The sequence below is a fragment of the Drosophila montana genome, unplaced genomic scaffold (genome assembly GCF_035044405.1).
Source record: "Drosophila montana isolate Dmon_TW-CO22-7 unplaced genomic scaffold, ASM3504440v1 contig_3828_1, whole genome shotgun sequence".
Lineage (NCBI taxonomy): Eukaryota > Metazoa > Arthropoda > Insecta > Diptera > Drosophilidae > Drosophila > Drosophila montana.
The window spans coordinates 47,082-62,717 of NW_026998698.1; the positions used below are offsets into that span (position 1 = coordinate 47,082).

Below are 15,636 nucleotides of genomic sequence, written 5' to 3' on the forward strand. Positions count from 1 at the left end.
GGCCATGGTGCGGACGGATGTAATTTTTTGCCGCACCCGTGCCGATGAGGAACTTCATCTGAGTCCCCGCTACTTCCCGCCTGATGAAGGGCAGCAGGAATCCACCCCAAAAAAAATTGAGGGCGTCAGAGTCCCCGTCCGAATCGTCAGCTATATGCGCCTCAGCATTTTTTGCTGCCGCTGCATACCCCTCAGACCCACATTCATGGCTCTAAGTTGTGTGATTTACCCTTTGGCGCCTCTGACCCGTTGCTGGGTCAGAGGTATTCGTTCTCTTGTAAGCCTGTGGGTTACTCGAGTTGACGTACGCTGGCGCCTGGGATGGCAACAGAACTCTAGACATTGAAGGGTCAACGTCCATTGTTTGTTGATCATTGCTGCCGTTGCTTTGCCTACCACTACGCTGGTCGGTCTGTTTTGGTTGTTGGGGCTGTTGGGGCTTTTGTTGCCGTGTGTAATGTGTGTTTTTACGCAAGGGTAGGCTGTGCCTCGACTGCATCTGGGCCCTTTTGTCGTTGCTGGGATTGAGGCTTTTGGTCGGGTTTCCGAGCCCTATCTTCAATGCTTCTGCCCATTTCTTGTTCGATAACATGAACTGGCCTCTTGTCACTGTAGGTGAAATCTAAACGGTTGATGATTACATCAAAATTTAGTATTGTGGCAAACGAAGACAAAACCACGTCGGCCGAACCCCTTATTTTGCTTCTGATGAATATGACTGCCTGGTAATGGCGAGAGCTGCCATTATATCGTCTAAATATTTTATATGCTGCCATTGCAGCTTGCCGCCATGAAACATAATTTTCTTGCGACCCATTAAATTCTGCCAGGCACTTGAACGCATCCAGAGGCTCGTCGCAGCGAATGCTGTCTACAATTTGTATTTCTTCGAACACATCAATTGTGGGCGCTGTGACCTTCAGATCTGTTACTTTTCTGTTAACACGGCAATTTGCCGAATGAAGTTTACCTTAAGAGCTGCATCTCTTTCATTGAATGCTTTCGCCTGTGCATCGAGGGCAGCTGAAACCGCTGATTCGACTAAAGCCCTAAGTTGCTGGGAACCCATGTCTGTTTTGTTTGAATGCACTGAGTTTTGTCTGAATGTCTTCTGCGTATGGGTATACCCTAATGTCGTCGCTATCTGAGCCCTCCGAGTCAAAATTTCTCGAGCTGGGGTCCCTATATATTTCGAATGCCCTATTCATAAGTTGTTATAGGAAATGACAATTAGTCACAGAATTAGATTTGCACCATTTAGGAGAGATAAATAAGAGAAAAAAACTTTTTCTTTTTGTCGAAATGATAGAACAATCAATGGTCCATTGGATTTGCAGAACAAAATGACCGACAGACAATATAGCACAATACAGTATAGTGAATTATTTAATTTTTGATTTCTACACGCAGTACTTAAAACCTGTTATGAATGAATGGCTCACTTACATGGTTCTTTATGGGGTTATGGGGTGTTCTTAATCTTATATTAGTTAAATATCCGCCGAATATGCTGTCTCTCTCGCTGCAGTCGGGAACAACAAAAATTTTTCAACGTTGTCCAGATTAGCTTGCCTGCCATACACCTGATGTGATACACCTCTGCCCGAAGAGCTCCAGCAGTTTCAGCTGACCAAATTGATGTAGGTCAGGTACACTGCACTGCACTGTCGAATTTATTTTGGCGTTTGGCGCAGGTTTTAATATGCGCACTGTTGTTATCACAACACAGGCTCATGGCGCCAATTAAATATAAGTTAATTATTCATTTTATTTTATTATTTTTTATTGAATAATTGATTCTGTAAGACATAACCGCTCGGGTAATGAATGAGTTATTAACCTTGGACGTGGTGTCGCAAGGCATACAAAATGCTTTTTTCTCGTTAACACTCAGTTATTGGTGTGGTTCTTGAGTAGAGGCGGCGGCAATTGGTGCGGTTAGTTGCGAGTTCGAACCCTGCCAAGGGAACAATTTTTTTTTATTTTAATTTTCTTTATTACTACTAAAGCAAACGAGCGCTTAGCGCGCGCTACCTTTGGTGTAAGAATAAGAGGGTTCAGGGTTTTCCCTAGTCGGGAGCTCCCGACTAGAACATCTTACATGCTTGTCTTTTATTGTTTTTACATAGTTCTGTAAGCATTTTATGTTCGGATGGTTATTCTATTGTTATTAAAAGATGCTTATGCAAATTGCAAGTTTTGATTCAATTATTATTTATTGTTTATTTTTTTAATGATCGCCAATACGAGTATCAGCCTTATTGTTTAATACATAAGGATATAAATACTAAATGCTAAAAGCCTAACTAGAATACAAAATATTTCTAATAACATTGCCGACACGATGGAGGTATTCTATTTGCCTATCCGGCAAGCTATGCCTCTTTTCACAGCTATTTTTTTCAGTGACGTTATTAGAGCCGACTGGAGGAGCACAGAAATAATACAATCGCAATTGCAATGTGTGTACATGTATACAGAAGTTCTTGGAATTTGCGGTTGCTGCTGCACGTGTTTGCAGCGCAAAAAAAATATTCTTTCGTGTTTCTTAACCGATCTTGATGAAATTTTCAGTAGTAGATATTATTGTACCATAAAATATTCGTGTATTCTCAAAATAACAATTGCATTTGAATTGTGGCTTAATAAGATAGGCAATACAAGTTGGCTTACTTACATGATTTATAGTTTTGTGGTGGTAATGGAAAGGTGGCGATAGGTATAAAATGAAAGATACTTGAAATATATTTACTATTGTAGAAGCTACATGTCAAGTTTTATTTACCAAATCGATTTTTATCGATTACTTGGAAACGGGGCAAGTTATCGTTTATCGGAAACAAACTCGATCTGCGCATGGACTAGGAGGACTTACAGCTAAAATTTCAAGTCTCTAGCGGACAGACGGATGGACGGACGGGCGGACGAAAAGACAGACGGACATGGCTAAATCGACTCGGCTGTTGATGCTGATCAACATTATTATTTACTTTATTAATTACTTTATGGAGTCGGAGATGCTTCCTTCTGCCTGTTACATACATTTGCACAAATACATTATACCCTTTTACCCATTTTCAATGTGTTCAAGGTATAAAGAGAGCTGGCAAAATTGAAGAGTTTCGCTTCAAGCTTACAAAATTATAAAACTGTCTCGGATTTTGGGCAAGTTGCCTTTTGCAACGAGTAAGATAATTCTCACAGCACAAAATAAGTTTGACTTGGATATGGACTCTTAAATTCGAACCAGAATAATTAAACTTTTTAAAATATTTAGACTTCATAATTTTTAAGTTTCTCTGGGAATAACCCAAGGGGTCTTTAAAGAAGTAATCGAAATAATTGGAGGTATCAGCATCAATAACCGAGCCGATCTAGCCAGGACCATCTTTCTGTCCGTCCGTATGGATGAACGTAAGGATCTCAGAACTTATAAGAGCGAGAGACTTGAACGCATGTCCTCCAAGTGCCCGCGCATTGGGAGTTTGTTTCTGATAATCGATAAATTGCCCCGTTTTCAACCAATCGAGAAAAATCAATCTCTTAATCTTATTTTGTGTGCAAATCTCTCAGTTTTTAAGAGCTGAAGTATCTCCAATGTGAAATGCATAGCTATTGCCGCTTCCTGCCACCACTCCATAGCTACAAAAAAAAGTAACAAATCAATTGAAACTATCCACTAATTAAAGTCACAATGTCAAAGAAATTTTTGAGAATATGCAAATATTCTATATCACAATAGGATGTTTTGCTGAAAACTTCATCGATTACGAAACACAGAAGTTATTATAGGAAACCTGTGCTATTTGTATACATGTACACACACATATTCATGCGTATCTTTATTGAATTCTAAAAATATTTCTGCTTGTATTGTAAATGCTGTCTTTTTTATATCTACTTCTGCCATTAATATTTGGTGGTAACCATTTCCTAAATTTAAGGTACTGTGCTTTACCAAGATTGTCTAATACGTCAATGCGTCAATGAATAGATAATGAGTACTTATCTGGAACGATTGTATTCCTGAATTATCGGTTATTTGTAGGAATAACACATATTGGCGAACGTATTTCAAGTACACAACTGTTTACCGATTGGTTGTACTGGAAACGCTTTTAGAACCCATTGATAAGATCATTGATTTTATTTTTAAGATCGCTTCAAAGGGTAAGGGTAAATTGTATAAAATACGAGGAGATATGCTGTTGCGACATAATCAAGTGCAAGTCTCTTGAAATCTCTGTAACTGCATATTTTCGGACTTATGTCCCACAACATGTTACTTAAGAGCATGAGCGGTTATGTAATGATAAGATTCTTTGTTAAATTCAAAATCTCTTTGTTTTCTACTGTAAATTCTTATGTAAGTTTATTAAAATCGTAAAGACAATATTAAATGTACATCATCTGTGGGGGCGAAATTATTAAAACCACAGAGTACTCGACATCAACCTTACATCGATTGAACAACATTGGCGGACTCGCACACACTCTCTCCACCCCGTTTCTGTCACCGCAAGGCATGAACTGGTAACTCCCACAATAGTGCTGACATTGCGCCTCTTGCAAGATTTCATAATTAGGTTTCCACTGCAATCTCTGCACAGTAGTTGATACTGTGAAAGTAGTGATAGAGTGAAAGCTAAAAACAAGAACCCTGTGTCCAATCGGCGATTCGATAGAGAAGGGTGTTAAATACTCTCCCTTATAAATCAAGTCCGTCCTCAGCCTTGGATATTTCGGCCATCGCCGGTTGCGCAGTACGGTTTTGGTAACGCAGACAGCAGACGGTGAAGCTTACAAGCGGTGGCTTTTGGGTGCCGGAAACCTCCATGCTCTTTTTGTAGCGTAGGTTGAACTCATTTATCCTTTGAAGGTAAGGTATGATCAAAATTTCGTTGCGCCTGGTGATATTGGTCAAAAACATTGCTGCTACTCTTGATACTCTTCTTGTGATGTAAATCCGGTTAACAAACTTGGACCCATTCATAAAAGCGGTGTTCTCGAAGGTTACAACGTTCCTTTGCAGAGACTGGAAAAATAGCAACCTTTCGATAGTTGATCTTAAATTAGGGATATTTGATTTAATAATGTTGATATTTTTAACAACTCTCACCCCACCAGCTTTCGTAAGATTATTGGCGCTTACCTCTGTGAATTCAGGGCTCAAAACTGTGTATAGTAGGTTTGAATAAATTTATTTTACCAATGTAATTGAAAGAATGATATTCTGAATTTACACGTTTCGAATTCTATTCCTAGGCAAAAAGGTTCCATAAAGATGTGTCGATGTGTTTCTGTTTCTTTCCCTGCATGAGTTCATTTAAGTCTGAGGTGTCTTATATGGTAGGTTTTTTTACATTTATTTTCCAATGTGATTGAAAGAATGATATTCTGAATTTTAGAACTCTATTTCTAGCCAAAAAGGTTTCATAAAGACGTTTCGGTGTGTTTCTTCTTCTTGCCCTGCAGGAGTTCATTTATAGTCTTTGTCAGGCTGTTTAGCTGTCATCTTGTCCGCGTGTTGATGTCAATCTGTCTGTTATTTTATTCGATAAGTTGGGCTTTCGTAAGTCGCGTTTGGTTAAGAACATCGTGGTATTCCAGTAATCACCTTTTATTATACTTGTCTCCGTTCATTATCGAAATGTGGGTCGAGTGAGAATAGTCGGCCAGTCGTGCTGCCACAATTGGAAGTAGTACTAGTCCGAGTTGCATTTCGTAATGATAAGAAAACAACAGTTCCTTACAATTTCTATGTAAAGGTAAACTGTAACATACTGGATAAAATATGTAAATGTATAAAATTTATAAATATACGTACAATACTCTCGATTTTTTTAGGTTGTCCTTATGTACCACCCTTCCCAAATGAGCTTATACCTTTCTTCCGATCAAAATGAAAACTTGGTGCCGAGGCGTTCATCAACACTTTTACTCCTTCTTTTTCGATCGTGATCTTTAAAGCCGTCTTAAAGTCGCTAGGAGCTGCTTGGATTAAGTCGATCTGTTTCTTATCTGGAGCTTTCTCAAGGCCAGTCTATGGTTAATAATTCCAGTCTATTTCTGTGTCACTATAGTTATTTTGACTTTGATTCGAACTTTCCTGTGTTTCATTATTTACCCTCTGTTCGTAACTGTTGCTCGACACCTTGACTGTCGAAATTTCGACAAGGATGGTTTCACTTCCATAGGCTCGACCGTACTATGCTGTTGCTGATTAGCCAGATTCTGGCTGGACTGACGTAGACCATCCAGTTGCTTAATAAAGAACAGGCTTTTGCCCTGACTATTCCGATGGTTATTATTAGCAGACCTATTCTGAGCCTGAATTCGAGTCTGACTCTTTACGGCCTTTTCTTCAAGACTCGTAGCGTATTTAGTCGCATACACGTAACGCTCATGGTTCGACTCGACCTCCTGAGCCAAAGATTGCGCAGACGGAAAATCATTTGGGTGAGCTGCGAATAAATTATTAGTAAGATTTCTTTTCAAACCCAAATAACGACACAAAGCGTTTCGGTACTTTTTTTTTATGACTAGAGGGTCTGTCTTTTTTCTCCACCGCATTGTACTTTTAAAGTATTGTCATGTTTCCCTGGCGCAGACCTGAAAATTTTTGTTCAATTATAAGTAATGGACACTTGACCACGTATGTAAAATCTTTTTATAATTGCTTGGAAGTTAAGTATTGAAGGCGGCTAGGATGGTATCTGCCGATCCTGAGATTTTATTTCTGATTATCGTGACAGGTTCGTAGTGCCTGGAACTGTCTGTATAAGTACTGTCTGTATGCCAGTACACATATCTATCAGGCCTACCCTCAAACTCTGGAAGGGGGCAACTAAGCGGCTTAACCGAATGCTGCAGTTGCGTGGTCAATCTGTAACTTGCCCTGTTTGAACGTTTAGGGCTGCCTGCAGTTGCTGCATAGTTCTCTCTAACTTTTTTTTTATGCTAATGTAGCTTCAGCGCCTGCTGCATCTATGATGGTTTCTATGTCGTCTTTATTTTGTCTAATTCTCTTTCTAAGGCAAGGGGAACGAACTCAAGGATAAATAAACTTTTATTTTACAATTAAAAAAATCAATTCTGGCCAATTGTGCAATTCGGCACGGCTAAAGATAAGCAACAATGCTTCAGAACTTCATATTATACACTAGTTGGTATTTTTTAACACCTTGCGCATTCTTACACTTATGAGGAAAAACAACTAAAACAGGCGCAAAATATAAAAAACAATACCAGGATTTACGAGCACTTTTTATGACAGACCGTTAACTTAACACTTGATATTTTATTTATTGATTGTTGAAGCAGTTATAATTTTACAAAAAATTTGTTTCATCACAAAAAAATGTTTCATCACCTCGGGAAATAAATGATCTTGAAGTCCAAAATCACTTACAATAATTATAGATGTGTTCCAAGGGTTAAATTAATTCTAGTCCAACGCTGGTCCAGTCCCTCAGCTTTTTGTCTATGTAGAATTAACCGGGTCCTCGCACTGCACTCGTCGCGGTTTCGCCTTTGAACGCTCGGGTGCCAATTATTAATATTAATACATTATTATATTATTAATATAATAAAAGTCTTAATAAATTATAATTCTTTATAAGTCCTAGCGCTAACGATAATGCTTAACTTCTGGTGGCAGCGCTGCAGACGACGACTGCAATAGTGCTGATGACGCTCATCGTGCAATAACTTGCATTTCGGTTTGCCGCTCTAAGCTCTGCACAGTAGCGACGGAGTGATTAGTCTCTGGTACTAAGCACTTGCCTGAGTGCAAGAACTCAGTGTCCAATTCGCACTTCCATAGTGCCTAGTGTTAACTTATTTACTTATGGGGGTGGAGATGTTTCCTTCTACATGTTACATATATTTATACAAAACCATTATACCCTGTTTATCCATGTTCAATGGGTTCATGGTATATAAAGGGGGGAACTCAAGCGAAAGTAAAAAGTCCAACGGCAAACGTCGAAGATAAGCAATGCTGTTGATAAAATTCAATACAAAAGCGTATGAATGTGAATTCTTGACTAACTTTTGTGTTTCTAACCGATCTTGACGAAATTTTCAACAGTATATCTTATTGTACTATAGAAAATTTGCATGTTCTCAAAAAGCCCATTGCATTTAAAATGAGGCTTAAATTTATGGGAAATAGAAATTGGTTTATTTACTTGACTTATAGCTATGTGGTGTTAGCAGGGACGTGGTGATAGCCATTAAACGAAAGATACTTGATATATATATACTATTCTAGAAGCAATCTATCAAGTTTTGTGACTCTATCTCTTACAATTATAAGGTTTGCTCAAAAAACCGGATTTCGATGTCGATTTGTATCGATTACTTGCAAACGAATTCTTCGAATTCTTCGACAAGGCTGACATAGAAGTAACATTCATCAATCATCCTTGTGTGCTGAGCACACAAGACAAGAACAAGACGCTAGGAATTGTTGAACGAAGTCTAAGAACTTTCTATGAATACAGTCGTTCATACATATTAGTAGATAAAACCGTTTGGGACATATGGCTTAAATACTTTGTTTATTTAGCAGAAACCTGAACTTATCAAATCATTTTAATAGCAAAGATGAGATAGAACAACTTTCTAACATAGAATATACAACAAGTAGTACATAAGCCCTGTGAGGCGGCTACCTGGAGCAGCCACCTCACAATCCAGAGTAATGGCACGGACCCTTAGAGTAAGGCAAGAAGCCGCTTGATCTGTATTATATATTATTATTAGTCTGTAAACAATATTATACTAAGAAAAAGAAAAGTAAGGCAATAAGCCGATTGATCTGTATTATATATTTTAACTAGACTGTAAGCAATATTATAAAATAAATAAGAATAAGTAGGGCAAGGAGCCGAATTATTGAAGCGCGGCTAATCAATAATGCGCGGTTAATTATCGGTTACTCAACACCGCCCTCCAGAGCGCAACTTCACTTTGGCGGCGTAAACCGAATGCTCCGAGCGCACGGCTTGAAAGCGAGCTTGCCGGAACGTTAGCTGCAACGAACAAAGTGCGTAGATGTGTGGTGAGGAAGACTCAAGGGAACGAAGACAACTGTAAGTGTGCAGCGGAGCGCTAGGGCTCCAGGCAATGCGGCAGGGCCTTTACGTAGGAAAGGAGAGTAGGGCAGTGCATAATTACCATAGAGAATGAAGTGCTAATAAAAGTAATGCTGATAACGAAATCTGCTAACTATTTTTATTTCCTATTAACATTAATCTCATCATGGCAATCCGGTATTCAGCAAATCCCATTCCCTAACCTAAAGTGTGGTGTCTAGTGATATGAGGCCTCGTCCCGTCGCCTGTGAGAACAATCCCGACTTTCAGTGTGCGTGTGTCTAGACGACCTCAGGCAGATAAGGCCCGCTATATCTATCGAAGGGCATATGCGCAACACTATCGGTAGCGCTAGGACTTAAAAAGAATAATAATTTTTTAAGATTTTACTCCAACTAAGTAGTAGTAAAACAACCAAATAACTTATTAACGAACGTTCAAATGCGAAACCGCAATGAGTTCAGTGCGAGGCTCCGGTAAACTGTACATAGAAGAAAAGGTGAGAGACTCGACCAGCGTTGAAGCAGAACCATAATAACTATAGAAAATGAAGTGTCAATAAAAGTCCTCTTGGTAACTAAGTCTGCTAACTCTTATTATTTCCTATTTACACTAATCTCAGGACATCGTAGCAAGCCAGTGCTCAACATAACCTCCATCCTTAACCTAAAGTGTGGTGTCTAGTGATACGAGGCCTCGTCCCGTCGCCTGTGAGAATAATCCCGGCTTTCAGTGTGCGTGTGTATAGACGACCTCAAGCAGATAACGTCCGCGATATCCATCGAGCGTGCGCAATTTTTCGCCTGGTTTGTCCACACGAGGAGTGGGTGTGTGCTCAGCTAACGACAGGGTAGCGACACCTAGGATTGCCACTGATCCTCGAAGGCGATCTCGAGCAACTTGTGGATGAATTCGTCATCATACCAAAAAATAGAACAGGGTTAACCCGTTTTTAGCGCGGCTTACGCTAGAGTGGATATACCCTACCAAAAGTTCAGCGCGCCAGACGGGCGACGTAGAGAAGCGCTAGCATACGGGTGCACAGACGCGCGCCGCAGTAGACGTTAGCGTCGAAGGGCCGTTAAGGCGTCGCAGCAGCGGCTGAACAGTGGGACGAATTCACCTCACGTACGGTGAAAAGTTGAATCGTCAGTAAAGTCAGCAAAACGGTTTTTTTATTTTGGTGAAGTGAACGATGATACAACATCCAATTAAACAAACCGTTAAGTGAATAAATATATGAAAAAGAATAAACAAGTATAAAAAAAGAACCGAAGGAAAAAGAAATATATATAGTGACATATGTACCACACCCACAACATATAATTTAAGCACATACACACATAACATATGTCCACAGCACCTAATGCATACCCCTTATACATAAGCCCTAGCAACTAAGCGCACCAGATATGTAACACGAGACACCCCAATTTGTAACAATAAACCTAGAGCCCCAAAAATCATAAATTCTTGGTGAAAATAACAATTCTGGCGTGGGACCGATCATAAAATCGAAAACCATTAGACATAAACATCCGCCACAATCGTTATTCCCAACAAATGCCCAAATTGCCAACGCAGCTCAAATTCAGGCTCTTAGAATATTCCAGAAACTCATTAAAGAGAATCAAACTTGATAGATTGCTTCTAGAATAGTATATATATATATCAAGTATCTTTCGTTTAATGGCTATCACCACGTCCCTGCTAACACCACACGCTATAAATCAAGTAAATAAACCAATTTCTATTTCCCATAAATTTAAGCCTCATTTTAAATGCAATGGGCTTTTTGAGAACATGCAAATTTTCTATAGTACAATAAGATATACTGTTGAGAATTTCGTCAAGATCGGTTAGAAACACAAAAGTTAGTTAAGAAAATGTTTTTTGGTTGTCCACATGTTTACGGCAGCTAGCGCAAATTGCAAAAATTCCTGTATACATGTACAAACACTTACATTCATACGCTTTTGTATTGAATTCTATCAACAGCATTGCTTATTTTCGACGTTTGCCGTTGGACTTTTTACTTTCGCTTAAGTTCCCCCCCTTTATATACCATGAGCCCATTGAACATGGGTAAAGAGGGTATAATGGTTTTGTATAAATTTATGTAACATGTAGAAGGAAACATCTCCACCCCCATAAGTATATAAGTTAACACTAGGCACTATGGAAGCGCGAATTGGACACTGGGTTCTTGCACTCAGGCAAGTGCTTAGTACCAGAGACTAATCACTCCGTCGCTACTGTGCAGAGCTTAGAGCGGCAAACCGAAATGCAAGTTATTGCACGATGAGCGTCATCAGCACTATTGCAGTCGTCGTCTGCAGCGCTGCCACCAGAAGTTAAGCATTATCGTTAGCGCTAGGACTTATAAAGAATTATAATTTATTAAGACTTTTATTATATTAATAATATAATAATATATTAATATTAATAATTGGCACCCGAGCGTTCAAAGGCGAAACCGCGACGAGTGCAGTGCGAGGACCCGGTTAATTCTACATAGACAAAAAGCTGAGGGACTGGACCAGCGTTGGACTAGAATTAATTTAACCCTTGGAACACATCTATAATTATTGTAAGTGATTTTGGACTTCAAGATCATTTATTTCCCGAGGTGATGAAACATTTTTTTCCCTCTTGTAAAATTATAGCTGCTTCAACAGCAATAAATAAAATATCAAGTGTTAAGTTAACGGTCTGTCATAAAAAGTGCTCGTAAATCCTGGTATTGTTTTTTATATTTTGCGCCTGTTTTAGTTGTTTTTCCTCATATGTGTATGAATGCGCAAGGTGTTAAAAAATACCAACTAGTGTATAATATGAAGTTCTGAAGCATTGTTGCTTATCTTTAGCCGTGCCGAATTGCACAATTGGCCAGAATTGATTTTTTTAATTGTTAAATAAAAGTTTATTTATCCTTGTGTTCGTTCCCCTTGCTTTAGAAAGAGAATTAGACAAAATAAAGACGACATAGAAACCATCATAGATGCAGCAGGCGCTGAAGCTACATTAGCATAAAAAAAAAGTTAGAGAGAACTATGCAGCAACTGCAGGCAGCCCTAAACGTTCAAACAGGGCAAGTTACAGATTGACCACGCAACTGCAGCTTTCGGTTAAGCCGCTTAATTGCCCCCTTCCAGAGTTTTGAGGGTAGGCCTGATAGATATGTGTACTGGCGACAGGCTGTAGAGGCAACATACAGGAAATATGAATCTTATACAGACAGTTCCACGCACTACGAACCTGTCACGATAATCAGAAATAAAATCTCAGGATCGGCAGATACCATCCTAGCCGCCTTCAATACTTAACTTCCAAGCAATTATAAAAAGATTTTACATACGTGGTCAAGTGTCCATTACTTATAATTGAACAAAAATTTTCAGGTCTGCGCCAGGGAAACATGACAATACTTTAAAAGTACAATGCGGTGGAGAAAAAAGACAGACCCTCTAGTCATAAAAAAAAAGTACCGAAACGCTTTGTGTCGTTATTTGGGTTTGAAAAGAAATCTTACTAATAATTTATTCGCAGCTCACCCAAATGATTTTCCGTCTGCGCAATCTTTGGCTCAGGAGGTCGAGTCGAACCATGAGCGTTACGTGTATGCGACTAAATACGCTACGAGTCTTGAAGAAAAGGCCGTAAAGAGTCAGACTCGAATTCAGGCTCAGAATAGGTCTGCTAATAATAACCATCGGAATAGTCAGGGCAAAAGCCTGTTCTTTATTAAGCAACTGGATGGTCTACGTCAGTCCAGCCAGAATCTGGCTAATCAGCAACAGCATAGTACGGTCGAGCCTATGGAAGTGAAACCATCCTTGTCGAAATTTCGACAGTCAAGGTGTCGAGCAACAGTTACGAACAGAGGGTAAATAATGAAACACAGGAAAGTTCGAATCAAAGTCAAAATAACTATAGTGACACAGAAATAGACTGGAATTATTAACCATAGACTGGCCTTGAGAAAGCTCCAGATAAGAAACAGATCGACTTAATCCAAGCAGCTCCTAGCGACTTTAAGACGGCTTTAAAGATCACGATCGAAAAAGAAGGAGTAAAAGTGTTGATGAACGCCTCGGCACCAAGTTTTCATTTTGATCGGAAGAAAGGTATAAGCTCATTTGGGAAGGGTGGTACATAAGGACAACCTAAAAAAATCGAGAGTATTGTACGTATATTTATAAATTTTATACATTTACATATTTTATCCAGTATGTTACAGTTTACCTTTACATAGAAATTGTAAGGAACTGTTGTTTTCTTATCATTACGAAATGCAACTCGGACTAGTACTACTTCCAATTGTGGCAGCACGACTGGCCGACTATTCTCACTCGACCCACATTTCGATAATGAACGGAGACAAGTATAATAAAAGGTGATTACTGGAATACCACGATGTTCTTAACCAAACGCGACTTACGAAAGCCCAACTTATCGAATCAAATAACAGACAGATTGACATCAACACGCGGACAAGATGACAGCTAAACAGCCTGACAAAGACTATAAATGAACTCCTGCAGGGCAAGAAGAAGAAACACACCGAAACGTCTTTATGAAACCTTTTTGGCTAGAAATAGAGTTCTAAAATTCAGAATATCATTCTTTCAATCACATTGGAAAATAAATCTAAAAAAACCTACCATATAAGACACCTCAGACTTAAATGAACTCATGCAGGGAAAGAAACAGAAACACATCGACACATCTTTATGGAACCTTTTTGCCTAGGAATAGAATTCGAAACGTGTAAATTCAGAATATCATTCTTTCAATTACATTGGTAAAATAAATTTATTCAAACCTACTATACACAGTTTTGAGCCCTGAATTCACAGAGGTAAGCGCCAATAATCTTACGTGGGGTGAGAGTTGTTAAAGATATCAACATTATTAAATCAAATATCCCTAATTTAAGATCAAGTATCGTAAGGTTGCTATTTTTCCAGTCTCTGACAAAGGAACGTTGTAACCTTCGAGAACACCGCTTTTATGAATGGGTCAAAGTTTGTTAACCGCATTTGCATCACAATAAGAGTATCAAGAGTAGCAGCAATGTCTTTGACCAATATCATCAGGCGCAACGAAATTTCCTTACCTTCAAAGGATAAATGAGTTCAACCTACGCTACAAAAAGAGCATGGAGGTTTCCGGCACCCAAAAGCCACCGCTTGTAAGCTTCACCGTCTGCTGTCTGCGTTACCAAAACCGTACTGCGCAACCGGCGATGGCCGAAATATCCAAGGCTGAGGACGGACTTGATTTATAAGGGAGAGTATTTAACACCCTTCTCTATCGAATCGCCGATTGGACACAGGGTTCTTGTTTTTAGCTTTCACTCTATCACTACTTTCACAGTATCAACTACTGTGCAGAGATTGCAGTGGAAACCTAATTATGAAATCTTGCAAGAGGCGCAATGTCAGCACTATTGTGGGAGTTACCAGTTCATGCCTTGCGGTGACAGAAACGGGGTGGAGAGAGTGTGTGCGAGTCCGCCAATGTTGTTCAATCGATGTAAGGTTGATGTCGAGTACTCTGTGGTTTTAATAATTTCGCCCCCACAGATGATGTACATTTAATATTGTCTTTACGATTTTAATAAACTTACATAAGAATTTACAGTAGAAAACAAAGAGATTTTGAATTTAACAAAGAATCTTATCATTACATAACCGCTCATGCTCTTAAGTAACATGTTGTGGGAGATAAGTCCGAAAATATGCAGTTACAGAGATTTCAAGAGACTTGCACTTGATTATGTCGCAACAGCATATCTCCTCGTATTTTATACAATGTTCACTTAAATGATACAATGCACTCTTACCCTTTGAAGCGATCTTAAAAATAAAATCAATGATCTTATCAATGGGTTCTAAAAGCGTTTCCAGTACAACCAATCGGAAAACAGTTGTGTACTTGAAATACGTTCGCCAATATGTGTTATTCCTACAAATAACCGATAATTCAGGAAAACAATCGTTCCAGATAAGTACTCATTATCTATTCATTGACGCATTGATGTATTAGACAATCTTGGTAAAGCCCAGTACCTTAAATTTAGGAAATGGTTACCACCAAATATTAATGGCAGAAGTAGATATAAAAAAGACAGCATTTACAATACAAGCAGAATTATTTTTAGAATTCAATAAGGATACGCATGAATATGTGTGTGTACATGTATATGTGGAAGCATAAGTAGTTTGAATATGTTGGCGCAGTGGCGGCGTGTGCTGGAAATGTATGTGAGAATTGTATTGAGTTTGTGTTAGTGCGTATTTGGGTATTTCACTAGAATCGCAAGTACATTGCGATATTGCGTCAATCTGTTTGTGTGTCTGTTTTGTTGTCTGTTTTACTATGTAGTTTGGAAAAGTCCCGTTTTGGTGGGCGACAGCGTCTGTAGCTGTCGCCGAGTGTGGTTCGGTAGGAAGGCACGAGAAAAAGGGAAGACACAAAGTTAGTTGTGTTTAGGATCCCGGTGCGACCGAAACTCGCTGCGCCTAAAACG

The 15,636-nt window shown here is 39.1% G+C and overlaps 1 long non-coding RNA gene across 1 annotated transcript; it reads right to left on the bottom strand.

Annotated features, from left to right (window-relative positions):
- Positions 1-4,424: 4,424 nt before the first annotated feature.
- LOC135437487 (uncharacterized) lies at positions 4,425-5,880 on the bottom strand. Its single transcript, XR_010437703.1, has 3 exons — positions 5,828-5,880; positions 5,618-5,773; positions 4,425-5,035 (listed from the first exon to the last, which is right to left on the bottom strand). It is a non-coding gene; the product is annotated as an uncharacterized LOC135437487 (long non-coding RNA).
- Positions 5,881-15,636: the final 9,756 nt, after the last annotated feature.